The 16395-nt window shown below is 49.1% G+C and overlaps 1 long non-coding RNA gene across 1 annotated transcript; it reads right to left on the bottom strand.

Annotated features, from left to right (window-relative positions):
• Positions 1 to 2936: 2936 nt before the first annotated feature.
• Positions 2937 to 7990, bottom strand: LOC311524409. Its single transcript, XR_014712549.1, has 3 exons — positions 7473 to 7990; positions 4844 to 5096; positions 2937 to 3060 (listed from the first exon to the last, which is right to left on the bottom strand). It is a non-coding gene; the product is annotated as an uncharacterized lncRNA (long non-coding RNA).
• Positions 7991 to 16395: the final 8405 nt, after the last annotated feature.

Below are 16395 nucleotides of genomic sequence, written 5' to 3'. Positions count from 1 at the left end.
GGTTGATTATGAGGTCCAACTACCGGGACAACAGCGGGCGACTCACACATATCATGTCAACCTCCTAAAGGCGTGGAAGGCTAGAGAAAGGGGTTGATAAGTAGGCTATCTGCCCTAGCCAGAGCTGGGACCGCTCACTGATGACCCTCTGGAGGCCTGACCAGTGGCAATGGGAGCAGGCCTAACTGAAGCCCAACGGGAGCAATTGCAGGGTATACTGCAGGATTTTCCCAATGTCTTATCCTGTCTGGGGTGAACAGTGATTACAAGTCATCATATTGCCACCAGACCCGGTCAGAAGGTCCGCAATCCCCATTGGCCCCTGCCTCAGAAGATGTGGGAAGCCATAAGGAAGGAATTAGAAACTATGTTGGACCTGGGGGTTTTAGAGGAGTTGCACAGCAAATAGCGAAGCCCAATAGTCCTGGTACCAAAACCAGATGGCTCAGTGCGCTTCTTAATCAATTTCCGGAAAGTGAATGAAATTTCCTGTTTTGATGCCTATCCCATGCCATGAATAGACAAACTCTTGCAACATCTAGGAGGAGCCAAATTCCTGTCAACTCTAGACCTGACTAAGGGATATTGGCAAATCCCCCTGATGCTGAACTCTCGTCCTAAGACAGCCTTCCCGACACCTTTTGGTTTGTATCAGTTTATCACAATGCCGTTCAGGCTCCACAGAGCTGCACCCACCTTCCAGCGGCTCATGGATCGGTTGTTACAACCCCATGAGCAATACACCACCACCTTCATTAACATCGTCATGTACAGCACCAGTTGGGAAGACCATCTCCTACACCTATCCCAGGTACTCCAAGCCCTTAAGCATGCTAGACTTCCGGCCAACCCTACAAAATGTCACCTCTGGCAGAGCGAGATGACATACTTAGGGTACACCGTGGGGGGAGGACATTTACGGCCCCTGGTCAACAAGACCCTGCGCGATTGGCTCAACACAACAACAAAGAGGCAGGTGCGGCAATTCCTTGGCCTGGCCGGATATTACCAGTGTTTCGTCCTCGACTTGCTACCTTGGCAGCCCCCCATGACGGACCTAACTAAAAATTCACAACCTCAGAGGGTCCAATGGTGGTCCCAATGTGAGGCAACCCTGCGAACATTGAAAGAATGACTGACCAGCGGACCAGTCTTAATACACCCGGATTTTCAGAAATCCTTCATTTTACAGACAGACGCCTCAGAAACGGGCCTCAGGACAGTATTATCACAGGCAGTAGCTGGGGAAGAACACCCTGTGCGGTACCTAAGTCAAGTAGAGGGTTTCTCTGGGAACAGCTTGCAACTATTGAGAAAGAGGCCTTGGCTGTTAAGTAGGCCATAGAAGCTCTGTGGTATTATCTGTTAGGAAATGCATTCCGACTGATCACTGACCATGCACCCCTGCGATGGTTAAATAGCATGAAGGACACAAACCCATGAATCACGCGCTGGTATTTTGTCCTACAATTATATGACTTTCAGGTACTACATCGCCATGGGAAAGCATATGCCAACGCCGATTTTTTTTTTTCCCCGAGGATAGGTGGGGAGGGGGGAGAAGAAGAGCCCCCACTGGGTGCCCTTTTGAGGAGGAGGGTGTGTGATGGGGTGAACTCCCAGAGGGCAACTTTGACTCCAGCCACTAGGCTATACAGCCCCACCCAGAGAGCAACCCTGTTGACTCCAAGCACTAGGCCATACAGCCACACCCAGAGAGGTATCTCCATTGACTCGGGCTACTAGATCTTGTGGCCAGCGAACCCAAAGTATCATTAATGATGCTGGCTGCTAGGCCTTACTACCCTGTAGACCCGGGGTATCTCTATTGACTTTGACTGTTGGTCCTTACTGCCTTGCAACCCTTGGTATCTCTATGGACTCTGGCCACTAGGCCTTACTGTCCTGCAGAGAACGGCTCCCCCCCCCCCCGGATGTAGGTCACATGACCCTATTGCCCTGTGGAGCAAGGCAATTCCATAGACTCTGGCCATTGGGCCTTAAAGCCCTGTGGATCAAGTCCACTTTATGGACTTTTGCCCTTAGGTCTCACAGTCTTGGGACAGAGGGCAGCTCGAAGGATGGGGTGAACTCACTCCACACTGGATGGGGTCTCCCCACCCCGTCTCACTCCCCAAGGCATAGAATAGCAACAGAGTTACCCTGTGACCCTCTTCCAAGGAGGGAATGGCTGGGGTAGGTGTGGGCTACATCCTCCTCTTCTTTCTTGTCTTTAATTAGAAGAGTAAATCACTAATAAAGGGTTGTAACTATAGAATAAAACTTTAACTACATATTACAAACTACTGGTGAATTTTTAGGTCCAAATAAAGACTCTGAATACAATGGAATTAGGGCAGTTCTGCTGCACCTTGAAGCTTGATCTCATCAAAAAGATAGTACCTCATTTAGAAAACCACCCCCTGTTGAATCAGTAAAATTTCCTAGGATGTCTCTCATGTAGGCCTGAAGCCAGCCCAGCCCTGCCTAGCTTTGGAACCTCAGTACACGATGACCTATAAACCACGTAACTCCATCTTTTAATCCCAGACGGCAAGACACATGGGTCTCAAGATGAGTGATTTAGTCTTCTAACTGGGCATAGTCTGTGGAGCAGCTTTACTCCTGAAATCTCATTCAGCGTTCCTCTGGCACTGAAAATAGTCTGATGAGAACTGGCTGAAATGCCCCAAGGCAGAGCCGGTATGAACCCCACTCCTTCCATCTGCAGCAGTTCTTCTGAGTTTGGTGCTCAGTGATACTCAGAGAATACTCCAACAATCATTATCTACTCTGGGCCACTGACGGGTAACTGAAGAGACAAGACTCCTGTTAATGACATTCTTAGGTATAATATTTATTTTGGTTTCCATTGCAATGGCCCTGATCTGTATCTTTTGTACATGCTGATAAATTGTTTGAACAGAAAACCTCTCTTCTGCATGGTTTCTGGCCTGAAGAAGTTCAACGATGCTACCGCTGTCCAAAGAAGAGAGCCAGAATATTGAACCCTATTACTGCTATCTCTGCACCAATACCAACGTCCATTGCACGATTACCCTGGAAACAAAAAGAATCCCCGATAAGTCAGGCAGACTCCAGACAACTCAAGAATCTCCCAGAATGCAGCCTGCTCATTGGCACTTTGTCTCAATAGGCTTCTCCTGGGGAGGGCTGGGGGAAAGCACACTGCAAATAAAGCATTTTAACCTTGAACGTCAATGCTGCAGATAACAATCCTAGCTGGCTGAAGACAGCATTATGCAGGAGGTGTTAATGCTGCTGCTGAGCTTTAGACAAATCACAGACTGTAAAAATGGCTGGGTTTACTAACTAGCTTTCCTTCAGGCTAAATGGAAGCAGCAATTAAATGTCCCTTTAGGTAGTGATAGCTGAAACAATAAGAAGCCAGGGTCCAAGGCCGGGCTGATCAGAAGCTGAGCTAAGTGGTTGGAGGAGGACTGATTGCATACATAGGGGCTGGGGGATTGATTGGATTCATATGTGTGTGAGAGATCGAAAGCCAAGAGAAGCAGGGGAAGCATGACCTTAAAAGGGAGTAGACACAGGGATTCTTGGGCACACAGAGTTCACTTGAAACAGGCTTGGATTTCTGAACAAGAAAACTACCAGATGTTGTTTGTTCCCATAGGCACCAACTCCATGGGTGCTCTGGGGCTGGAGCACCCACGGGAAAAAAAAAAACAGTGGGTGCTCAGCACCCATGGGCAGCCCTGCAGATCAGCTCCTCTCTCTCCCTCCTAGCGCCTCCTGCCAGCCGTGATCAGCTGTTCAGCGGCATGCAGGAGGTGCTGGGAGGAGCGGGGGTAGGAAGAGGCAGGGGAGGGGGTTGAATGGAACAGGAACGGGTGGGATGGGGTCAGAAAGAGGCTGGGTGGGGACTTGGGTGAAGTGGGGGTGGGGTCTGGTGCGAAGCGGGGGTAGAGCACCACCCGGGAACAGTGGAAGTCAGCGTCTATGTTTGTTCCTACTGCATTCAGGGAGGGTGCATTCTTTGTAAATACATAGGATTACACCAACGAATAGGACTGACATGTGTTATCAATTTCTCCTCCTAATGGAATCAAGCCAGGAAGGCCCTGAACATTGGCAAACCGCTCAGACTAAAATGGAGCATCAACTGAGGGCTGGAAAAATATCCAGCAGTCAGGCTGTGTGGTTTGTAGATGTCTGCTTTGTTCAGAAAAGCTCAGTGGGTTTTCTAGGTATTTGTACAACCCTGACCGCTGTAATGTCTGAGTGCCTCACGAACATTAGTGTATTTATCCTCACAAACCTCTGGGAGGTAGGGCAGTGCCATTATCCCCATGGTATAACTGGGGAAATTGAGGCATAGTGAGACTAAATGACTTGCCCAAGGTCACAGAGGAAGTCTGCGGCAGAGGAGGGGGTTGAGGTGAGGGAAAGCATGAAGACTGGTACTAGAGGGTGAGGGATGGCAATGGGAGGTGCACAGGGGCTGCTGGGGTAGCCGGGGGGCCGTGTGTGATGTCAGTGTGGAGGCCTGGGGGCTGGCAGATGGAAGCTGATGCTGCAGAGGGGCAAGGGCTAGTGCTGGTCATAATGTTTTTAGTGCCCCAACTGTCTTAAGCCAGGCCTGGTAGAAATTTCAGTCGGCAAAGGAACAACCTCGATGTTCACCTCACCAGAAATCCGATACCTGCTAAAGGTCCCTTACATGCATCAAAGGAGTCGTGGGCACCTGCTGCAGTCCCCTCCCTGCTCCTCCCTCAGATCTGTTCTCCTTGCTAGGCGTCAGCACGTGGACCTGCCTATCCCACAGACACAGGTAACAATAACCCACACCCAGTCAGTTACGTACTTGGTCACTTATTGCTGTGTTGTAGCGCATCTCATTAGCAAAGTGTTCGCAGTTCTCAGCCAAGACTTGATAGGTCCTTTTCTCCCCATCTCTTTTGTTTGCCTGGGCTATGATTCTGGGCACCGGATACACATTCAGGGTCTTGTCATGCTTGTTGTTGACCCAATAGTTGCAGTTCCTTACAACACGTTTGAGGAGCTGTTTCTTCACCACCGCCTGGCCATTGATGGAGGCAACAGAGCCCACGCCAGGCCTTTCAGTCACATAGAATCATAGAATATCAGGGTTGGAAGGGACCTCAGGAGGTCATCTAGTCCAACCCCCTGCTCAAAGCAGGACCAATCCCCAATTTTTGCCCCATCCCTAAATGGCCCCCTCAAGGATTGAACTCACAACCCTGGGTTTAGCAGGCCAATGCTCAAACCACTGAGCTATCTGCCCCCCATCTGGCGATCAGAGACAGAAAGGCAGGTTGTGAGCTCATTCATATGGCCAGAGCCCACACCCACCTTCCAGTTGTCCCTGCTGGTGCCTACTACATCATATTGCCATGCTGAATGGTGCTAATGGCTGCTATCAAGGTGGGTCTCATCCCCAAAGACAATGGGGATGTCAAGCACCTTCTTTCTGGCTCAATATAAGGAGCAATGAAGCTCATTGACATGGTTTAAACCAGCTGCAGACAGTGGGACTTCCACTGAAGACACTAAGCCACATGGCCAGGCCAGAGCTAACTCAAGTGGTTTAGCAGGGGTTAGGCAATGGGTGTTGGAAGCAGGAAGCCAAGAGAAGGAGTCATGAGTAGAGCCTTGCAAATCCACAGATATCCATGGATCATTTCTGCAGATAGTGGATTGGTTGCGGATATAACCACGCAGGGCTCTACTCATCGGTGGTGCCCGGCCCACAGCATCCAGCTCGGGCAGCCTGTGGGTGGCAGGGGCACAGTGCCCTCAGGGGTGGCAGCCAACAGCCAGGGGCTGGGGTGACTGAAGTTGGGGCTGTCCAGCACCCGCTCACTGCACCACTTCCTGTCCAGCAGATCAGGCCCCTTGGGCAGCGCCAGCATCCCCACCATGGCCCAGTCCGGCAGCACTGTCCATGCTCCCAGCCCGCTGGCTCCTGGGCAGTGGGAGCCACCCCCGAGTCATGGGGATTGAAACAGGCAGGGCCCTGGCGCCCCAACCATTCGCCCCGCTGTGATGTAACATGCACTGCTGCTGCCATGCCATCGCTTGTGAGCCCCCGGGAGCAGCACGCGATGTGCCACCCCCGTGCTGCCCCTTCTCGAGACTCCACCCCCTTGCTGCCCCTTCCCCCTGCCTCCGCACCACCCCTTCTCCTTGAGACCCTACCCCTCCACCACCCCTTACCCCCAGTCCCTGCCCTGGCACCACCTCTTCCCTGCAAGACCCCGCTCCCCACTCACTCATCTCCACCCCTCTCCCCGGCTACTAGCCCTTGTGAGACTGCTTGCTGCTGCAGGTGTGGCACAGATGCGGGTACACATAAAAGACGGCTAGTGGATCACAGGTCAGATGCACGTTGATTCTGGCAGATGCGGATTCACAGTTTTGTATCTGCTGTGAAAAAGCTTCGACCTTGTCTCAGTGGGTCTCGCGCTGCCAGGCACATTAGGCTAGCCTCAGAGACTCACTGCGACCCTCCATGTAGCCCTTCTCTCTAGAGGCCAGGGTCACAGCCTACTGAGCCCTTTTCATCGTAAGCCAGTAAGGGAGGTGGGAAGAAGCAACCCTCCCTCGCACAATCTCTGTTGTCTCAGTCTCTGTGATTAATCGGGGTGGGCGGAGACCCAGGCCCATCCTCTACTCCAGGCTCCAGCCCAGGGACCCTAATAGTCAGGGCCATCCCTACCCATATGCAAACTATGCAGCTGTGTAGGGCACCAGGAAATTTGGGGCACCAAATTGCCCCAAATTTCCTGGTGCCCTATGCAGCCGTGTGCTGCATCCAGCTCCAGCAGCCAGCCCGATCCCCTGGACGGCTAAGCCAGTTGCTCATGGGCTGTGTACAGCAGAGCCCAGGGTAGCTGCCTGTGCTCCTGCCCCACCCCTTCCCCTCAGCCCCCACCTCTTCCCACCCCAAACCCCACCCCTTCAGCTATGCATCCCAGGAGACTGCAGCAGGAGTTAGGCCCGTCCTGCAGTCACCGGGCAGCGGAGCAACCAGCCACAGCCCCCTCCACTATGCCAGCTCCCAGCCATGCCACCGGTGAGTGCTGGGGGGCAGTTCCCCCCCCTTCCCCCAGGCCTGGGAGCAGAGCAGGCTGGGGCCAGGTCACTCCACTTCCTGCTGCCCCATGAGTGCAGGGGCAGGCCCAACTCCTGCTGCCTTCCTGTGCTGGCTGCTCCTGCCCCCCAAAGCCCTTGGGCACAACGCCCTCTACACCCCCCCCCCCAGAGGCCTGGGACACACACACACCCCAGAGGCCCAGGGCCAGTCCGTGCCCCCCCCGGGGGGGCTGCATAGGGCACCACAATCGCTAGGGACAGCCCTGCTAATAGTAGCAGCTCTTGGTAGCTGACTTTTTGAAACAGGACGAGTACAATTCCCTCGGCCACTTCCCGACAGCAGCCCCCCACTTCCTCAACATCTACTTCACCCTTACCTCAGGGCCTCCTTCCTTGTGCCTGGTAGGGTTTGTACTACCAGTTTTTCCAGCAGTATAGCTTCCTCCTACAGCTCCTGACATGCACACCTAACTGACTAGCTGGGAGGCTTTTAACTTGTTCCAGCCAGCCCTTGATTGGCTTCAGGTGTCCCTAGCTATCACCACTGCTTTCTAGAAGGATCTTAATTGGCCCCAGGTGTCTTAACTGACCTGGAGCAACTGCCATTTGGTTACCATGGTAACACGGATTTGTTTAGCCTGGGGCTAATATACTTGTTTCTCACTACTTTCCTATAGTCATCTGGCCTTACCCCGTCACGCCACACAGGGATCTAGTCATGAGCGTGATACTGAGCAGAAGCAGAGAGCCAGGGCTTCTTGGGCACACAGCCCACTGGAGAGGCAGACTCAGGGAGTTCTGAGCAAGGAAACTGCCAGCTGTTTCTTCGTTTTTACTACATTCAAGGAAACAGGATTGTGTGTCCATTCCTTGTAAAAAAAACAAATTTGTACCAAGGAATACACCTGACTCAGATCATCAATTCCTCACCTTAACAGAAACAACACTGCCAGGCCCCAAATATCAGCTAGCAACCACATGTACACATATATTGTGAGAGTTGGCAACAATTTCATTGCAAGTCTCATGATATTTGATGTTCTTTTTAAATATCCAGCTTTTGGAGTCCTGTGATTACACAAGACTCTCAGCTTTCATATAAAAAGAAAATAAAGTTTCTAACCCACATGTGTGCAGAGAAAAACTTGAAAATGTGGCCCTTAGAGGCTTGAACGCCTGAATGCAAATGAACAGAACCCCATCTTTATTATTTGAAAAGTATCTTGTGACTTCTTGGAGCCTGATTTATGATGGTTGAGTTCTTGGGACAAGCAGCACTACTCATTGATGGCTACTTTCTATCCCCAACGCAGCCCTAGCGGGATAGCTAGGAGGATCCAAGAAGGATATGGGCAAATTGAAGAGAGTCCAAAGGACAGCAACAATGATAATCAGAGGTTTAGAAAATGTGACCCGTGAGGAAAGGTTGGAAGAACTCGGCATGTTTAGTGTAGAGATGCCTGCCTCTCCTGACAGTCCTGTATCCCAAGGAGCTCTCCCTCAGGGCCACGCTACTAGTGCTTCTCTGGCTTTCTTTCCGCTTTCTGCTTGTTTTTTTGTCTCTGCTCTGACACAAACAACTGAACCAAACAATGCCCTAGCCCCTGTGTTTTCAATCACTCCCAGGAAAACTCCTCTCCTTATCCCTGAGTTTTCTTGCCCAGCCTTTCTCAAGAGACCCAGAGTCTTGGGCAGTGGCTTCTATTGTTTCATCTTTCACTATGTAAAGAAATTTAATTGCTTCTTCCATTTAGTCTGAATGCAGGGCAGCTAGCAGGCTCATAAGCTGTAATGAGGTCTGTGACTTCCTAGATCAAAGACATGCTTGATGGCAACCATTAACTCTTTCCTGCTCACTTTGGTTAAAAGTAGAACTGTTAAAAAAAATTGAATTTCTGTCCCACAGGAAATGCCAACATTAGTTTTCATCCTGAATCAGAACAAAAAGTCAAAATGTCTGAAACCTGCTTGTGCAACAAAAAAATTCCCAAAATATTTTTGATTCAATTTTTGATGAAACAAAATGAAACAATTCTAACATCCCTGAATGGAAACATTTCACTTCAGGTTCAGCATTAATCTCTGCATCTGCCTGAGCTGCTGTGGGCCTCAAGGGAGTTGTAGTTCCAGGTCTTCGGGTCTTTCATGGGCTCCCTATGATGCCCTGCAGCAGCTCAGCCCTGGGGACGGCCATTGTGCCTCATGAAAGATTCCAATGGGGTTCCAATGGGGAGCAGGGGAAAATGGAAAGCACGAGAGACCCAGAACTAGAACTCACACAAGGCAGCCTGGCAAATTAGAGGGAGGAAAAGATTAATGTTGGCCTGAAACAATCTGCTTTGTTTCGATTTTCCTGCTGGAAATTTCCACTGAAAGCTATTTTTTCCCATGGCAAAACCCCAGTTTTGGATGGGAAAAGCTTTCATTGGAAACTTGTCAACCAGCCCAAGTCATAAATGCCAAGAACCAAAATGACAAGAACCAAAAGCGAATGGAGAGGAAAAAAAATCTGTTGTCTTGATCTGTCGCTTTTGTGCATTAAATGGCATGATTGCATGCCCTGTTTCCCCAATGTAGTCAGTTTCCCTTGTGTGAGTGTAGGGTCTATCAAAGCAGAGCAGAGAGAAAAAATGTGTTTTAAACACTTTTTATAAACAGGAAAAATGGGATTGTGTAAAACCGCAAAAATGGCAGGGGGGGCTCAGGAGGGACTGTTATGGGTACACCAAGCAGCAAGATGAGCAATTGAAGCTAAAGGACAATGTTGGCACAAGAATGACTGGAGATAAACTGGCCAGGAATCAACTGAGGTTGGAGAGGAGAAGAAGGTTGCTACCCATCAGAGGAAGGAGGTTCTGGAGCAGCTTCCCCATTGGAGGAGTGGGGGGCAAACACCCTCAGCTCGTGTGAGGATGGAGCTGGATACGTTTCTGAGCAGGATTCTATCACGGGGTTGGCTGTGCTAGCAGGGACTGGATCCAATGACCCAGGAGAAGTGAGCTTGAAAACATGTATCTGTTAGTTCAAAGGCTCTAACTAGCCACGTCAGAATAAACCTCTTTGCAGAACAGCCATTAGAGGGCGGCCAAAGACACAGTGTGTGGGCTATAAGACGACATAGGTGAATGATGGATTTTTTAATTAGCTGACAATTCTGACAAATAAATGAATACAACAAATGTTTTTTTTGGGTTCACCCAAAAATGAATTTTTTAAAATTTTTGGAGAATCCAAAGTTTGTGTGAAAAAAATTAATTTGGGGGCGAACTAAAGGTTTTGTTTCAAGCATCTCTACATGGTTTTTTAAATTTTTTAAAATAAAATGTTGAAACTAAAAAAATCAAAATGTTTAGGGTTTAGTTTTGAATTTTTATTTATTTTTTTAACCAACAATTTGGCAAAATTAACACAAATTTGCCAAATGTTTCTGTGTCATCAAATCTGCATTTTTTTCACACACACACAAAAAGCGTAGGATGAAAAATGTCCCCCAGCGCTAGTTACAGGTACTTGAGAACCTAGAGCATGAACCTGCCTCGGCCTGATCTGCATGGTATCTCACCAGCTCCCTGCTGACTGCTTCACACAAGGAACGAAAGCCACCCATCTCACCTGTTAAATGGACAATGTAATCATCTCCCACATAGACACACCAGTGCTTGTAAAACCCTCGGTCAATCTCAATCAGGTCTCCAGACCTGGGTTTCCGCTGCAGGAGAAAAAATTATTGTCCAGTCAAAATGGCAGAGAGACACGGTAGCTGCTGAGCGATCAGAGACAAAAGGAAAAGATGCCCTGGGCTTGGAGTAACTCAAAAGCTAGCGGTAAGGGACTTTCACTGGAGACAGAAGTAGTCAATTGAGACTGGAAATAAGGATGTTTCTACCCATCAGAGGAGGGAGGTCCTGGAGCAGCCGCAGGGCTAAACTTATGGGTGGGCGAAGTAGGTGACTGCCGAGGGCACCCTGGTCAAGAGGCAAGGAGCGGAGTGCACCTGGGGTACAAGACCACAGAAGGGAGCTCGGGGCAATGCAGGGGGAGGCAGAGGAGCCTGGGGTGATAGTGGGGTAGGGACCCAGGGGAGCAGTGGGGCCCAAGAGTGTTTACTACCCCATCCTCCCTGCAAGGGTCCACTATGCTGGGGTGGTCTCAGGAATTCCCCGAACACACGGCACCTCCATCCAATAAGTGATTGACACAAGCAGTTCAAACACACAATGCCTTTTATTAGCACAAAAATCCTTATTGCAATAAGTTAAAGCACCCTGAATTGCTACTATATGCAAGCCAAGGTGATGCTGAATGAGCAGCGCCCTGCTTCCAATGGCCAGTTGTCTATGGGTCATTGGGGATAGGGAGAAGAATTTGTGACAGCGGCTCTTGCTAGCAGTTCTTAAGCAGCAGCAGTGTCTCTCCATGGTTTCCTTCCTCTTGTTCATCTCTGTAGTTATGACTTTGGCCATGCACCAACATTGTGGTTAAGCACTTGCTGCTGCACTCAATGTCATGACCTGCTGCTTTACTACTGTCTGCAGTTTTTCCACAAGCTTGCTATTTTTCTGCCCAACGTCATGTCTATGTGAGCTGCCTGCTTTCAGGTAAGGTGGGAAGGGTTTCAAAATGGAGTAACTCTTGTTTTCCGCTGTCCAGGGGCACCAAAATACAAATTCTCCCAGGGCGCATTTTCCCTGAGGTCGACCCTGAGCAACCTCCCAATAGGGCAAGTGGGGACACAGAGCCCATTTAGTTTGAAGATGGAGGTGGCAACGTTTCTGACTGGGATGATATGATGGGGCTGGCTGGGGATAGCAGGGATGGGACTCAGGGACCCAGGAGGTCCCACCCAGTCTACATCCTGTGTTCCATTATTCATTAATTTTCACTCATAAACTAATCAACACATTCCCTTGTTCGTTCTCAGAAAAATCATTGTGGGCTCAAAGGGTCGGTCTGGTCATTTTGTAAGAACACCCTGTATTCTCTGTGTATAACAGGTTGTTTCAGGTGCAAAATTCAATGTCTCCTTCCCTATGGAGCCAAAACAGGCACCTTCATAGTAATTTGTTTTTACATAGCACTTAGTCTTGCCGCAGCCAGCTGTTTGATTGTTACTGTATCAGTTGCTATATGACTACAAGGGCTAATTGCAGCAAGAAGCAAAACAGAGGACTCAAAATTGCTTATTTGCTGTTTATAATCACAGAACACCAGAGTCAGCCAAAAGCTTTTGATAAGGATTTTTGCGCTAATTCCTCTGCGGGGAGGAAGTGCTGCCCTGAGCTGTATCCTCGTCTTTTCTCTTGGTCCTGGTCACTTTCATTTTCTTCATTTCTGATTTCCAACAGGAAGAGCCTGAGAGTCAGAGATTCCTGGTCTCCAGCCAACTTATGAGGCTGGTGTAATGGAATGCCTATCCTAATAGAATCCTTATTTATGTGGCTATAATCCACAAAAGTGTGGCACACCAGAATAAAACAATTCAGAGAAATGGAGCCACACACTCCCTGAATGAGATCAGTGACTGAACACCTAGCTGAGAAAAGGTGGGCTGAAAGAAAAGGATAAAACTTCTCTAGGAAAACAATGTTTATCCAATATAACTTATAGCCTGAACTGAATTCCTTTATCTGTGTATTTCTCTCTCTCTCTTTTCATATGGATGTAAGAAAATAATTTATGCTGTTAAATATTTATCTTTAATAAAAATGTAGTAACTAAATTAACCCCACCCCATGGTCTTTTAGTGCATCATAACCTGTATATAATGAGGTGAAGAGATTAACTGGCTGGATTGTCCAAAGGGCTAGAGCACAGCAATACCCATTTCCTGTTGGCTGGCTGGACGTTTCTGAAAATGTGGACCTTTCATTTAGGTGCCTAAATGAGAGCTGGTGTCTCTGGAAAATCCATCCCTTCCACCGTCTGCTTCCTTAGTAATAGAGCTGGTCAGGAATTTTTCAGTGCAACGTTTTTCCATCTGCAAATGGCAATTTGTCAAAGTAGAAATGTTCCTTCTTAACAGTGTGAGTAATTAAGTATTGGAACAACTTACCTAGGGTTGTGGTGGATTCTCCATGACTGACCACTCTGAACTCAAGATTGGATGTTTTTTCTAAAAGCTCTGCTCTAGGAATTATTTTGGGGGAGTTTGCTGGCCTTCGTTAGACATGAGGTCAGACTAGATTATCACAATGATCCCTTCTGGCCTTGGAATCTATGGTTCTATGAAGCTATGAATAAAGGACAAGCCTAATGCAAGTTATTCTGATATACAAGCCGTTTCAGTTAGTACTTACCCCTTTAAGTGGCATTTTCGTTGAGCTTCAGAAGCAGAATGACTTATTTTCTCAGGGTTTCTTTGTTTTAAAGAAATTAAGGTTTCAGTTTCCCCTTGACTAATGCAAACATGTCACCTATATAAATCCTCGGTAATTGATAAAACAAACGTAGGCCTTGTTTACACTGCCACCTTACAGCGCTGCAACTTTCTCGCTCGGGGGGTGAAAAAAGACTCCCCTGAGCGCTGCACGTTGCAGCGTTGTAAAATGGCCGTGCAGACGGTGCGCCGGTGCTGGTAGCTATTCCCCTTTTCACAGCGCTGGGAGAGCTCGCTCTCTCAGCGCTGGTGCCACAACTACACAGCCATGATAAAGCGCAGCCACGGCCGCGCTTTAAAATCGCGAGTGAAGACATACCCTTAGGTGTTCGCATCGCATCTAAGTAGCATGAATGGACACCGGCTTGTTGTGGTTCCTGGGGAACCTGTTTAGCTCATTGCTGGAAAAGAAAAGCTAAAAGTAGACCAGACGTGAGGCAGATTCATTGCCATAAGTATCATCAAGGAAGGAGAGCGTGGCACTCTGTACCTCAAAGCCACACCCTGTGATCCCCATACTCACCCCTGTCATATAATTGATATGTTTTGCACAAAGTATGTCTTGTGAGGTATCATGTTAAAGGTCTTGATCTGTTGAACATTACTATCCTGTTGGATTGTATGTGTTATCCTTGTATGTGAAGTTATGAAGTTTTGCTATGTGTGTTGTGTTGTGAGGTGGGGTATACCCCCAACCAGCCTTTCAGGTACAACAATGGAATAGCCAGATGTGCTGATGGCCCATTAAAGAGAATCCACTATCCCAGGAGCTGTATACAATGGAGATTTCTCAGAGGGAACACCTAGAGGATGGAGAATGCTTGACCAATGGGGGTGGACACCCATGTCACAACCATAGAGCTTTCCAGCAAGCTGGAAGAAACTCTAAAGAGGGGTAGTGACATCATGGCTTGGCCTCACTCACCCCCCAATTCACCATCTGGAAGAAAGGTCTGGGGGACAAAGTCTTTGAACTTGGGAGGGTCCCAGGCTGGCGGAGAGTTCCAGCCTGTGTACTGAAGATCTGTGACATGTTTGTACCATCTACCAGGGTGAGACACTGCTTGATTCAAATCCTGTTTAAACTTTGATCTCTACACTTGCTACTTATAAGCACCTAAAATCAATCTTTCTGTAGTTAACAAATATGTTTTCTATTTTACCTAAAACTGAGTTTTGGTTGAAGTGCTTGGGAAATCTCAGATCAGTTTACAAAAGCTAGTCTGTGCCCTCTCCACATTGAAGTGGGGTTGGACTTGGTAATGAACTTACACTGATCAGGCTTCTGACCAGGGCAGGACGGTACAGTTCTGGGGTACAAGGCTGGGGAGCTGATGGGAATTGGCTGGAACCTCCCTATCGAGGGTACATGAGTGGCCGGGAGAAGCATTCATGTAACTCTGTTGGATGTGTCTCTGTCTGTGGATGGCTGTATAGGTGCAGTACCTGCCAGAGATTTGTAACTTGATACAAAAAGAAAAGGAGTATTTGTGGCACCTTAGAGACTAACCAATTTATTTGAGCATGAGCTTTCATGAGCTACAGCTCACTTCATCGGATGCATACCGTGGAAACTGCAGAAGACATTATATACACACAGAGACCATGAAACAATACCTCCTCCCACCCCACTGTCCTGCTGGTAATAGCTGCTGGTAATAGCTGTAGCTCATGAAAGCTCATGCTCAAATAAATTGGTTAGTCTCTAAGGTGCCACAAGTACTCCTTTTCTTTTTGCGAATACAGACTAACACGGCTGTTACTCTGTAACTTGATACAGCATCACAGTGTGTGAGGATACCCCAGGTTGGAGGGACAGAGGGCTTGCAGTCCCACAGGAGAGGCTATACCCCAGGAACCCCATCACAGAGAGAAAATGTTTAGGGTGTTGCAAGGGGAAATAGCCAGAAATCATATAAATGGATTTTAAAACAGAAATGTTACAGTATTGCCACAACCCTGCATGTTCAAACTCAGGAGTGCAGCTGCAAGAGGTATTATGAGATTGGCTCAAAAACCAGGATTTCGTTTTTAAATAATACATTTTCAGATGAGCAAAGTGAGTTCTTACAGCCAGCTCAATAGCACTGGTTTGTGATGCAGCAGGTTATACAGGGATCTCTCAGTTAGTGCTGAAATCCAGCCCGCTCTGGGATGCAACATGACCGATGTTTACACAGGGATTGTTTGGCCGATGCTGAGATGCAGCTATTTCTGGTGGGGTGCAGGTGCTGTTTATCCAGCTGTAGCGAGGCGGTGTAGTTCCCTGCCGACCCGGAGAGGGATGAGCCCCTCCCAACACCAGAGTGGGTGGAGCCAGCAAGTCCCGTGCCCACCCCCCAGAGGTCAAGGCGCAGGACAGGAAGTATAAAAGCCCGACCCCAGAGCTCACTCGAGGCGCAGCCATTGGAGAGGCCAGATGCCTCTGGCCTAGCTCCTGGTTGGGAGATCCCAGCAACTTACAGTGGATCCGAGGCTCGACCTGACCTGCCGATGCCCATCACCAACCAGAGCCCTGAGGAGCTGCCCATCCTGCCCTTCGCCAGTTACCCAGAGGACCCCATGGTGCTTGACCCCCCGGAAGACACCGTCCTAACCTAGGTACCTCCAGAGGGGGAGTTTGGAAGTGGCCCGGGGGCAGCTGACCCGAGTCTGGCTGCAGCACTGCCAGAGCCTAGGTCAGTGTGTTGCAGCCAGGATCCCCACTGACTCAACAGCAGGCCTTCTGCCGCTGCTAGGGCCCCGGGGTGGGACGCAGTGGAGTGGGTGGGCCTGCCTCCCCCCTGCCACCCAACTTGTGGATGGCAGTCTCCCCCTCTTCCAGGCCCTTCTGAGCCAAGGGCCTGGGCTTGTTGTTTACCTGCCTTGCTCAGCCCCTGCCCAAGGGCCTGAGCCACTGACTCACTATTGTCCGCCGACCACGG

Source organism: Lepidochelys olivacea (genome assembly GCF_965140295.1).
Source record: "Lepidochelys olivacea isolate rLepOli2 genome assembly, chromosome: 7".
NCBI classification, from domain to species: Eukaryota; Metazoa; Chordata; order Testudines; family Cheloniidae; genus Lepidochelys; species Lepidochelys olivacea.
This window is presented reverse-complemented; position numbering and strand designations above follow the sequence as displayed.